The sequence below is a fragment of the Cnephaeus nilssonii genome, assembly GCF_951640355.1.
Source record: "Cnephaeus nilssonii genome assembly, chromosome: 6".
Taxonomy (NCBI): domain Eukaryota; kingdom Metazoa; phylum Chordata; class Mammalia; order Chiroptera; family Vespertilionidae; genus Cnephaeus; species Cnephaeus nilssonii.
This window is the reverse complement of record NC_137077.1, coordinates 7811961-7823279: the sequence shown is the minus strand read 5'-3', so window position 1 is coordinate 7823279 and position 11319 is coordinate 7811961. Positions and strand designations below refer to the sequence as shown.

Genomic DNA, 11319 nt, shown 5'->3' with positions numbered 1-11319 from the left:
GCCCTTGACTGGAATTGAACCTGGAACCCTTCAGTCTGCAGGCTGACGCTGTATCCACTGAGCCAACCCTGTCAGGGCAAGCCCTTCTGATCTTAATCAGCCTCATGTCCTACAGTCAATCCTGGGCCCCAGCTGCTGGGCGAGGAAGCCACCTGTGTTCAGCGCAAGCCACCTGTGCAGAAGCTTCCCCCCGGGTGTCCCGGCAGAGCTTCCGGGGCACCGAGGTCTCAGGGACTTGACTGGACGGCAGAATGGGAGCCCAGTGAGCGAGCAGGAGCAATGGAAAATTTGCTCCCTGAGTTCCTGGAGGACAGGCTCATGGGGAAAGGAAGCCAGGCACCCGGAGCCCAGATGAACCCACTAATCCCCACCACAAATGCTCAGAGTCCCAGTCCATCTTACTGAACCGGAGTCTACAGGACACAAGGTGGGGAGAAACAGAGGGTCTAAAATACCATCCTGTCCACCCCCCTCTCCCTGTGATGGAGAGGCTGTCTGGGGGCTGATTGGTAGATCTCCTTGACCTGCTGCAGTATCTGTTTTCACTTCTCTTTTTTTTTTTTTTCAAATCAACCTCTGTTCTAAGAACATTTGCAGGTTCTTTGTAATTTCATTGGTCTCTCAAAGCATCCTGGCCCCAACGAGCACCAGCAACTTGTCAAATGTCCTACCCACTCCACTGTCATCACCACCTCCATCACCGCCCCCATCATCATCATCAACATCATCATCATCATCAAGAAGTCACTGCGTATAGTACATAACATTGTAATAACTATGAATGATGCTATATGTCTGCTAGACTTAGAGAGTGATCACTTTCTAATCAATAGATTGTACACCCAAACTAACATAATATTGTATGTCAACTGTAATTGAAAATTAAATAAAAAATGTTTTGTTTTGTTTTTAAATCACTGCCTACCTAAGATGTGCTGCTGGAGGACAAAGGCGAGCTGGAATGGAAAGCAGGGCTAGAGACCAGGACCAGGGAGAGACGGGATTCCTGCTGGGATGGTGAACCCTGGGGAGGGCCAATCCAGGAGCCACTGTAACTCCCATATCCCAACAACTCAAACTTTTTCGCCTTCTCCCATTGTCAACTTCTCAGTAGTTTCCGCCTTCTCGGTGCTTATTCCTCCACTTCTCTTTCTTTATTCATTACCCCAATGTCTTTTTTAATCAAAATAAAGCACCCCATATCCCTCCTTGCCCCCCTCTGTCACTCTCATGTCCCCTCTCTTCCCTGATTCCAGGTCCAGGTTCCTTCCTTCTCTTTGACCCACCTGCCATCTGCATGAACCCCTCCTTTGCTGTGCTCAACACCTTCACACGCAGTTCCATCCATTTTATCTCGCCGGCTTTTCCCCTCTAACAATGTAAAGTCCATGCCTTTGTCTCCCACACACCCTGCTCCCTGCACTGTCTGGGGATCACGGAGTCAGGTCCTCCTATAGACTTTCGTGAATGCGGGTGAGTTCTTCCAGCCTCCTCTCCAGCTCCTGCGCCTGCTGCCTCAACTCTTCCGCCGACTCAGCCTTTGCGCCCTCATGTAAGTGCTTTGACTCTTTCACTAGGTCCACTACATCCACGAGAAGGAATACACCTGCTATGGCTGCACCAAGGACCCTGGCTCCTTTGCTCCTGGCCAGAGCAGTGCCTCCAAAAGCTTTCTGCAGCTGCTTGCTGCTTTGGGCTGAGACTGCCCCGGGGCGTAAGAAGCCCATGGCCTTGGCTGCTAAGAGAGGATTGGATTTGGCCAGCTTGAAGGCACGGGCATTCTTCACAATGCCTAGCAGGGATTGGATGCACCTCTGTGCTAAGAAACCAAATTTGGGCGTGCTGCAACGTAGATCCTTCACAACAACCTTATCTGGATCAATGTCAATTGACAATAGGCTGCTGGCTTTGGCTTTTCCTGATGCGTTCTTTGAGACTTCCAAGATGCTGGCGTCACACCAGTCACAGCAGCTGCTGTCCCCAGTCCCATCCCAGTTGCTGAAAGCACCATACTAGCCCCTCCTGTGAAAGGCGCCAGACACAGGCCAGCGATGGACAGAAGGCCAGATGCAGCGCCGGTGGAAGCGGCCGCCACCTGGGCGATGGTGCAGTCCTTGTGCACCTCGTCAACCTCATCAGCAAGTGCGTAGAGCTGTTGTATGCGATCCTCAAGGTCCTGTTTCACCTGAGGAAACTCCTTCATAAAGATCTCCCCATGCAGCTGGTCTGCTGAAGGCATGTCTTTGTCCTCCATGGCCATGAGTGCTTCCAGCTGGCTCAAGTCTGCATAGAGTGCATCTGCCTCCTCCCTGTAATAATGAAGGACAGGGGATTAACCAAGGCAGGTGAATGAATCCCTAAAGCTGAGACCGCCGATTGGATGAGCTGGTGCAGGAAGCCCTGTCCTCTATGGTGGGAACGTGTGCGTCTACTCAGATCCCTCAGGTTACACCACATTGGCAGCCCCCATTCTGACTGGAAGCGCTCACTAAGCCACACTGCCTTCCCTCTGGTCAGCGTTACTCCATGGAGAATAGGAGAAGGTCCCACAGGGAGGTCAGGAGCCCTTCAGCTCACAGACACGGTTGGAGGACATGATCACCCAGGGCCCTCTGCCCCCAGTAGAGAGGGGATCAAATCAGGGAAGGAAGAAATGTGTCCCCCACCCCCACACGGCCCTCCACGAGGACCCTGGCCTCCTCAGTCCTGTGTCCAGGTGCCTCAGCTTCCTCACTGTAGTCCCGCCCCACTGCCAAGTCTTCCTACCAGTCCTTCCACCTGGACCACCCTTGCTCCATCCAGACCCCAGGCTCTGACCCTGCTCCAGGCCTCTCTGGGCCTCTGGACAGCATGACTGCACCTGCTTCCTCGCCCTTGACCCTGCAGTTCACCCCAAGGCCTTCACCATAGTCCTATCAGACAGACTTGCTATTCCATTGGTGAGGGAGATGACATAAGCCCAGAGCCCCAGAGCCAGGCATAGATACAATCAGGATTCAACCCAACACGGTGCAGCCTCACTCCAGCTCTCCGCCTTCCAGGGCAGCAGGAACCTGCAGAGTTTGTGCAATCCCTCTCTTAGGGAGAGCAGGCTCTCTAGCCACAATCCCCAGGGACACAAACTGTGCCAGGAATTTTCTGTCTTGTCCCACAGGACGTCCTGCGTGGCTCTCACGTCCAACAAGAAGACCCTTGGGCTCTATTCCCAGAATCTATTTATAAGTTCATGTCAACTGTCCATTTACTATGTGTCAGTCATTAGGCTAAACAGTTCACACGCATTATCTTATTTTCCTCACAATGAAATAGAACAGATGATTGCCCTGGCCGGTTTGGCTCAGTGGATAGAGCGTCGGCCTGCGGACTCAAGTGTCCCAGGTTCAATTCCGGTCAAGGGCACGTACCTCGGTTGCGGTCACATACTCCGTAGGGAGTGTGCAGGAGGCAGCTCATTGATGTTTCTCTCTCATCGATGTTTCTGGCTCTCTATCCCTCTCCCTTCCTCTCTGTAAAAAAGCAATAAAATATATTTTTTTAAAAAGAAAAGAAATAGAACAGATGAATAAGACATAGAGTGGTTAAATAATGGGCCCAAGGCCTCATAAACTTCCCCTGCAGGCCTCATCTCTTCTCAACCTGGGGCCCTTCTCTGCCAACGAATGATATGAAGGAAATGTTGCTCATGGACTGTTGAGAAGGAACTTGTTCAACCCCAAGCTCAGGATCCTGCCTGGAGGAGTGTGCCTGCCAGAGGAATCTGGATGCAGCAGAGATCTGGGTAACGATATAGGCATCCCCTGGAGGTTACCTGGACAAATTGGCTGCAGCCACAAATCTCTCCCAGGCTTCATCACTCAGCACGTGTTTCAGTTTCTCTTTGTTCCTAGAATCCATTAAATACTCAAGGACTTGAACAAAGTCTTGGCCCTCTAGATCAGTGGTAGGCAAATGTCAACAGAGCCAAATATCAACAGTACAACGATTGAAATTTCTTTTGAGAGCCAAATTTTTTACACTTAAACTTCTTCTAACGCCACTTCTTCAAAATAGACTCGCCCAGGCCGTGGTATTTTGTGAAAGAGCCACACTCGAGGGGCCAAAGAACCACATGTGGCTCACGAGACGCAGTTTGCCGACCACGGCTCTGGATGGAAAGAAAATTCAATGAGGTTAGAAGGAATCCTGGTAGAATGGAGATGGAATTGAGTATAAACAAGGTGGCTAAATCTTCATCTTCCTGAGCTGCTGTCACCTGGGGGATATTTTTTAAAAAATCTGGGGAACTTTTATTGAGTCACCTGGTGTTATGGACTGAACTATCCCCCGAAATTTATATATTGCAGGCCTGTCACTCCATGTACATTTATTTTTAAATATGTTTTTATTGCTTTTTAGAGAGAGAGGACGGGGAGAAGTATAGAGATGGAAACATCAATAAGAGAAAAGCATCTATCAGTTGCCCCTGCATGCCCACTAGTGGAGATCGAACCCCCAACCCAGGCATGTGCCCTAACTGGGAATCTAACCAGTGGACTCTTGGTTCATGGGTCAACACTCAACCACTAAGCACATCTAGCCAGGTTCCATGTGACTGTATTTTGTAATTAAGGTTAAATGAGATAATATGTATAGCACCCTAATCCAATCTGACTGGTATCCTTATGAGTGAGGGAGAGACAATACATCTCTCCCTCCCCCACTCTTGTCTCTCTCCCATTAAAAATCAAAACCTTTTTTTTAAATTAAGTATAAAAACATGTGACTCCCAGGGATTTGGAGACTATGGAATTGCAGATAAGGGACTGGGGACTGGCGTATGTTTTGTGTGTGCAGACACAGGATGTAAATGTGTTTCCTGCCATATACACACAAGGGACATTATTCTTCTTTCACAGAAAAAGAAAGGGAAACTCAGGACAAGTGAAGGCCCAAGCCAAGGAGCAGAAAGCTCACAGGTGGCATCCAAGGTCACCTGTAAGACTTCTCCTTACATTAGGTTGAAGCCTCCTTGTAGTTCGAAAATTCATGTGATTTCTGCATTCTACCCTATAGGTTACCTATGGGATTTTTTAAAATTTGAAAATAATGTTTCAGATTACACGCCACTGATGGAGTAAAACTACCAGGCAAAGAGGATTCCTCCTGCTTCTCACAGGTGCTCCACGGTGGGGAGTGGAGGGGGTGTCTTCAGGTGGGTGGGCCCTCAGCTCTAATCCTATGATCAATCAGTATCAGCTCTCCCCCCTCCAGGCTGGTCTCAGGGGCCACAGCTCCCCTGGGCACCTCTGACCCCACCCTTGCCCACTTCTTAAACAAGAGGTCATCTTGTTTATCCTCAGGAATCCACCAGCTCCAGCCCTCCCTCGGGGACCCTAGAGCCTGCTTAGGAGCTGCAGGCTTCTGATCTGTCCTCTTCTCCCTTATGCTGCAACAGGAACAAGTTTTATCCTCTCCTGGCGGTGATGTGGTTGCCTAAAAAATGCAGTGTTGATTTGGGTGGGTGGAGGGGTATTTTTTCCTTTTCTTGCTTCACCCACTGAGGGAGAATGTAAACCTGGGTTTGGATGGAGGGAACCCAGAGCACTACATCTGTGTATTTGTTGGCTAGGATGTGGGTGGGTGTGGGAAATTACAAAGCGGGCCTCTGCTGGGGTATCTGAGATCATCATCAGAAGTTCCAGTCTGACAGTCACACCTGGTACACAGGTGTTTATAATTGGGAGCACAGGTCAGGGACCCAGTACAGCTATGGGAGGCGGCAGTTCTATAGAAGGGAAAGTTTCCACGAGGAACTAGCAGGTTCCAGGGGACAAGAAATTTCAGCCTCCCATGGGCTGTCCTGGCCTCGGTGGAATCATTGCATGAGGTGCAGAAGATGGGAGGCAGTGAGCAGCTTGAGGAGAGAGCTAGGAAGGAGGTCCCCACATAGACTTCTGGTTGAGGGGACTCCCCTTGGACCCTCTTGTGGGCTCGAGGACATTCATTAATCCCCTTTGAGTTTCTTGATTCCTGTGTAGCTTAACCCAGTTTGGAGGTGCCTCCCTCAATTCCAGATCATGAGCAGGAACCAGCTAGAGAGGAGGAAGCTGACTACCTGGGCAGTTCCCGTCAGCTTCTGAGGTCATGGTGTCAGCAGTGGGATCTCAGAGTTTCCTCTTCAGCTCACCAGTCCGTGTCCAGCTGGAAGGAGGTGTTGCTTCACCCTTGGGAAGAGAAAACAAATTGTGGGGTCAAAAGTGAGCCAGCTGTGCAACTGGAAGCAGCGAGGGGCTCCATTTCCGGTCTTTCTTTCAGGGAAGGCCTCAAATGCCAAGATGAACTCAATATACTGTGTTTCCCTGTCTGCCGGGCTCTGCCAGCTGCTCGTTAAGAGAAGGTACTCACCTCACTCCAGCCCACTGCAAGCCAAGTGACAGTCCGTTGTCCTGTGGGGGCACAGGGAGAAGACCATCAGACAAGGAAACAGACAGCTGAGGAGTAATAAAACCAAAGAAGCAATAAAACCAGACATTAAAGATGGGAAGAAAGATGGGAAGGAAAGATGGGGAGAAATGGTTTGGAAATGACTTGAGGTTGGGGACATTTATGTTTACTGATCACTACAGCTAATGTTGATGGTGTGTCTACCACAGGCTCCTTACCTGTTCCCTCACCAAATACTCTCACACATTCCACGTGGTGGGCGCCATTGTGGCTCCCATTGGAACGTGGAGGAAACCATCACACAGTCTAGGTTTTCACCTAAACTCGGGTTAGCCCGAGTTCCACAGTAGTGCTAGAGCTACGACTCCAACCCAAGTCTTCCTGATCCCAATCCCGTGTTTGTGAGGACTACGCTCTACTCCCTTTTATATACAAAAACGTTTATTAATGTGTCTGTGTTACTTGCAAATGACTCTTCTCATTCCCAAACGCAGTCTTGCACCCTATGCCCAGTCTCTGTGTTGATAAATTCCTGGGGCTGTGGCTTCCCAAGCCCGCACCCTTCTTGCTTCTGCAAGACCCTCATGCCCTAAGGCCCTGGGGCCCTGCAGTCCTGGCCCCAGCCCTGCAGCCCTGCTGTGGGCTGCCCAGCCCTCCTGGCGCTGCCCGGTCCTCTCTGCTGCCCACGCCCACCGGTGGACCTTAGCTTGTTTCCAGTTCTTTATGAAAATAGTGCAGAGACAATCTTCAGGCATAAAAGCTCATCTGCATTTGAGATTGCTTCCTTTAAAATATTTAATAAATAGAATGACTGGGACAGAGTGTATCACCATATGAAAATTCCTTTATGCCTAGAGCCACACTCTAATGCAAACAAATTGCACCAATTTACATTTATGCTCACAGGATATTAGGTACCTATCTTTTACATCTTCCAGTTCATGGTACTTTTAAACACAAACACACATCTTTGTTTTTAAAATTCTTTTATTAGGCTAAAAACACACAACATACAATTTACCACTTAACCATTTTTAAGGGTACACTTCAATAGTGTTAAATTATATTTGCACTGGTGTGCAACCAGTCTCCAGAACTCTCTTCATCTTATAAAACAGAACTCAGTAACCACTAAACAATAACTCCCCATCCCCCAACTCCCAGCCCCTGGAAACTGCCATTCTACTTCCCATCTCTACGGATTTGAGTGCTTCATATAAGTGGAATCACAGAATGTTTATCTTCCTGAGATTGCTTTATTTCACTTAGCATAGTGTCCTCAAGGGTCATGCATGTTGGAACATGGGCCAGAATGCCCTTCCTTTTTAAGGCTGTAATTTTTTTAAAGGATTTTTGGGAAAGTTTATTTGAGCCAAACTGCACTAGATCTAAAATGCTCTGGAGAATAACAGTTTCTCAGCTTCTTCTATGCATTTGAAATGAAGGAGGGGATGTAAGGAAGGTTACATGAAGTTGGGAGAAAGCAGGTGGGGATTGGATTACAGGACAGTCAACAAGAGTGTGGTCTCTTCTTTAAAAAAATCTTTTTAATGACTGTACAGAGAGGAAGGGAATGGAAGAGAGAGATGGAAACATTGATGAGAGAGAAGCATCCAGTGGCTGCTCCTTACATGTTCTCTGCTGCGTTTTGAGCCCACAATCTGAGCATGTGCCCTGACTAGGAATTGAACTGGTGATCTTTTCATTCATGGGCCAACACTCAACCACGGAGCCACACCGGCAGGCAAGATTGTGCTCTCTGGAGAGTGGTTATTTCAAAGGTGTGTTCACCTGGACGCACAGAAACAATGGACAGGGCTTGCTTAAGGAAAACACACCTTTTAGTAAAAAGTATTAGCCTGGGATGTGACCTCCCGCCATTACCTGCCCGGCTAGGAATTTATGATTGCATCACCCTGTGGGTTACTTTGCATAGAACCCATTTCTCATCCACGCTCCCCCTTTTGATCACAGATCAGTTTGAAGGATGCGTGGATGACCAACCTTTTGGTTGGATAGTGTGGTCTCCCAGCGCTAGGAGGCTCCCTCCTAGGAAGTGTTAGTGCCCACCTTGTCTTGGTGACCATTGGGATGGGGCCACACTGTAATCAGGGGCTCTGTGTTGAGGCCACATTTTCCCAAAATGGGACGGGCAGGGAAAGGGGAGGCAGTCAGGTCTTATGGCCTTCACTGTGAAATCACACTCTGGGCCTGGCTGGAGCAATCGATGTTTCTCTCTGTCTCTGTCTCTCGATCTCACATCAATAATAATAAAAACACTCTGGGTCATTTCTGTTCTGTGAACTATCACAATGGAAACAGACCTCTCCATGGAGAGGATTCTCTCAGGTCTGTCTGGACTATCTTGCCCAGGAGCCCAGGGAAGAAAGGAAATGTTGGTTGTCTGTAGCGTTATTTTCAGAAGCAAAACAGCATTTATCAACCACCCCTCCTGAGACCTGCCTGACACAGAGAGCCAAGGGATTTGTCGGTATATTAATCGCTGATACTAAGGTGGCTCACCTGCCTGGTCTTCGCTCTGCCCAGGAATGCTCTAAGATTTTACAAATAATGACTCACATTCTTCCAATAACCATTGACCTGTGTACCATTTGTATCTGCAAACACAGGGCGGGGGTTATTGTCTGCTGCCCTTCCTGACCCCGGTCACCCCTCATACTCCTGGCACTGATGGCTCCAGTGTGGGCTGTCCCATGGCGGGGACAATGAACAGCCATCCACTCAACAACACAGCAAGCCCCACTTTCACTCGCAACTGAGTCACTCATTTTGGTTTTCTTATTGATCTTGAAAAAACTGTGACTCAGATTTCACACAAATTTTCCCCACTGATTTTATGTACTTCTGAGAATTCCATGTATTTCCTCAGCTTTCTGAGAGTTCCATGTATTTCCTCCTGTCTCCTTCCTGCAGCCATCACATTTTTATAGGAGGAGAAAGAAGAAGAGAGGGATGTGAACAACTGATTCTGACACCTGACCCCAGCCCCTCCCACTCCCGCTCACTACCTGCTGCCAGGCACTTTGCTTCCTGCACCAGAAGCTCCTTGAAGGCTGCAGGTACCCAGTAAATATGCCCTGCATTAGGAAGCAGACACAGATGCAGATGAAGAAGAGGAGGAAGAAGAAACAAAAAGCTTCTACAGCCCTGGCTGGTGTGGCTCAGTGGATGTGGCATCAGCCTGTGCAGTGATGGGTGGAGGGTTTGATTCTCAGTCAATGGCAGGGACCTGGGTTGCAGGGTACATCCCTGAACCAGGTCAGGGCACAGGGCAGCTGTGGGAGATAAAAAATTGATGCATCTCTCACACATCAATCTTTGCCTCCCTCTCTCCCTCTTCCTCCCTCCCTCCCTCCCTTCCTTCCACTTTCTCTAAAAATCAATGGAAAAAATATCCTCAGTTTCGGATTAATAAAACAAACAAACACAAAAGCTTCCTCCAAAATCAATCAATCCCAAAGGAATCTAAATGTAAACTGGAAAGATGAACTATAAACGTGGGGCAAGAAATGTGAAAACTCATGTTGAGTTGCAGAAACAGCTATTTAAGACACCAATCCCAGAAGCCATAAGGGAAACTGTGACTGATTTGACTTCTTAACAATTAAAGACTGCAAAGGCTACCTTCAGCCAAGGCAGAGCACTGTGAGAGGCCGGGCCACTGTGTGCAGCAGGTATGTGGACCACAAGTGACTCACTGTCCACAGGACACAGGAGCCTACACATACACATGGAGAGACTGAGCCCAAATTCTTAAACATGGGGAGACACAGGAACAAATCCTTCTCAGGGAAGGGGCTTGCCCAGCGTCAGGCAGCTCCTGAGGGCAGAGTAGAGGCCCACACCTCCTGGTGCTGGTGGCTAAGGAAGGAAATGTGGTTTCAATAACGCAACAGCTCCCAGGTGTGTCTCTGCTACAGACACAGGGATCTGGGCTCAGACTCATCCAGCTCAGACACACAGGACCACCTCCTACGTCTCCATCCCCCAGGGTTATGAGCATGGGCCAGGCAAGAGCAGGGAGGCACAGCCTGCCCACCCTCCTGCTCAGTGTCTCAATGTGGCACCCGGGCAAGTCATTCCCCTCTCAGGGCCTCAGTTTCCCACAAGGCCCGGCACTAAACTGAAAGGGTGGGTGACACAGTGTCAGGATTTGAACTCTCAAAGGCAATCCTTTACCCCATCAGCCTCAGCAGCAGCCCCTGAAGGCAGCCTCAGGGCATCCAGGCCACAAGGAACTGAGGCTCTTACTCACCTACCGCCCCCCAACTTTTCTGCTTCCCCCTAACCCCCACTTTGACCTCCTCTACCTCCTCCACATCCCCTCACATCCACCTCCTCTACTTCCTCCACATCCCTCCACACCCCTCTTCCTTTGGGGTCACTGACTCCCCTCTCAGGGAGTGCAGGTCTGAGCTGAGCTGGAGGGAGGATATGAACCCACCTGAGCAGTGTCCCCCTTCCTCTCCACAGTTTAGGGGTACTGGAGTGGGGAGGAACCTCAGACAAAATTGGGTTCCAATCAGGGCTATCTCACTGCTTACATGTGCCTTTGGGCCCATTACCACCCCCCACACCCCGCCCTCCTGAAAGCTTCAGTTTTTCCCATCTACACAACAGTGACAATATCCTTGTCTTAGAAAGTGTGAGGATGAGAAGGTGGGGGAGGCGCTCCTACCTCCCAGCTTACCGAGAATCTCCCTCTGGAAGAATTGAAACAAGACCCGCTTGTTCTTAGCTGTGCACACCCACTCGGCAGCTGTGTCTGCACAAACACCTTCGGCATCTAAGATACTTGGAAAGGAAAAATGAAAGTAAATGCCCAGGTTCAGAGAAGCTCAGGGTCAACCACATTACCCAACCTGCACTGCAACA

General features: G+C 49.4%; 1 pseudogene across 1 annotated transcript; it reads right to left on the bottom strand.

The window, feature by feature from the left end:
• Positions 1–923: 923 nt before the first annotated feature.
• On the bottom strand, positions 924–11319 carry LOC307100891 (apolipoprotein L2-like; annotated as a pseudogene). The gene is made up of 5 exons (XR_013815256.1): positions 11135–11319; positions 6385–6425; positions 6095–6203; positions 3809–3929; positions 924–2309 (listed from the first exon to the last, which is right to left on the bottom strand). The product of XR_013815256.1 is annotated as an apolipoprotein L2-like (transcript).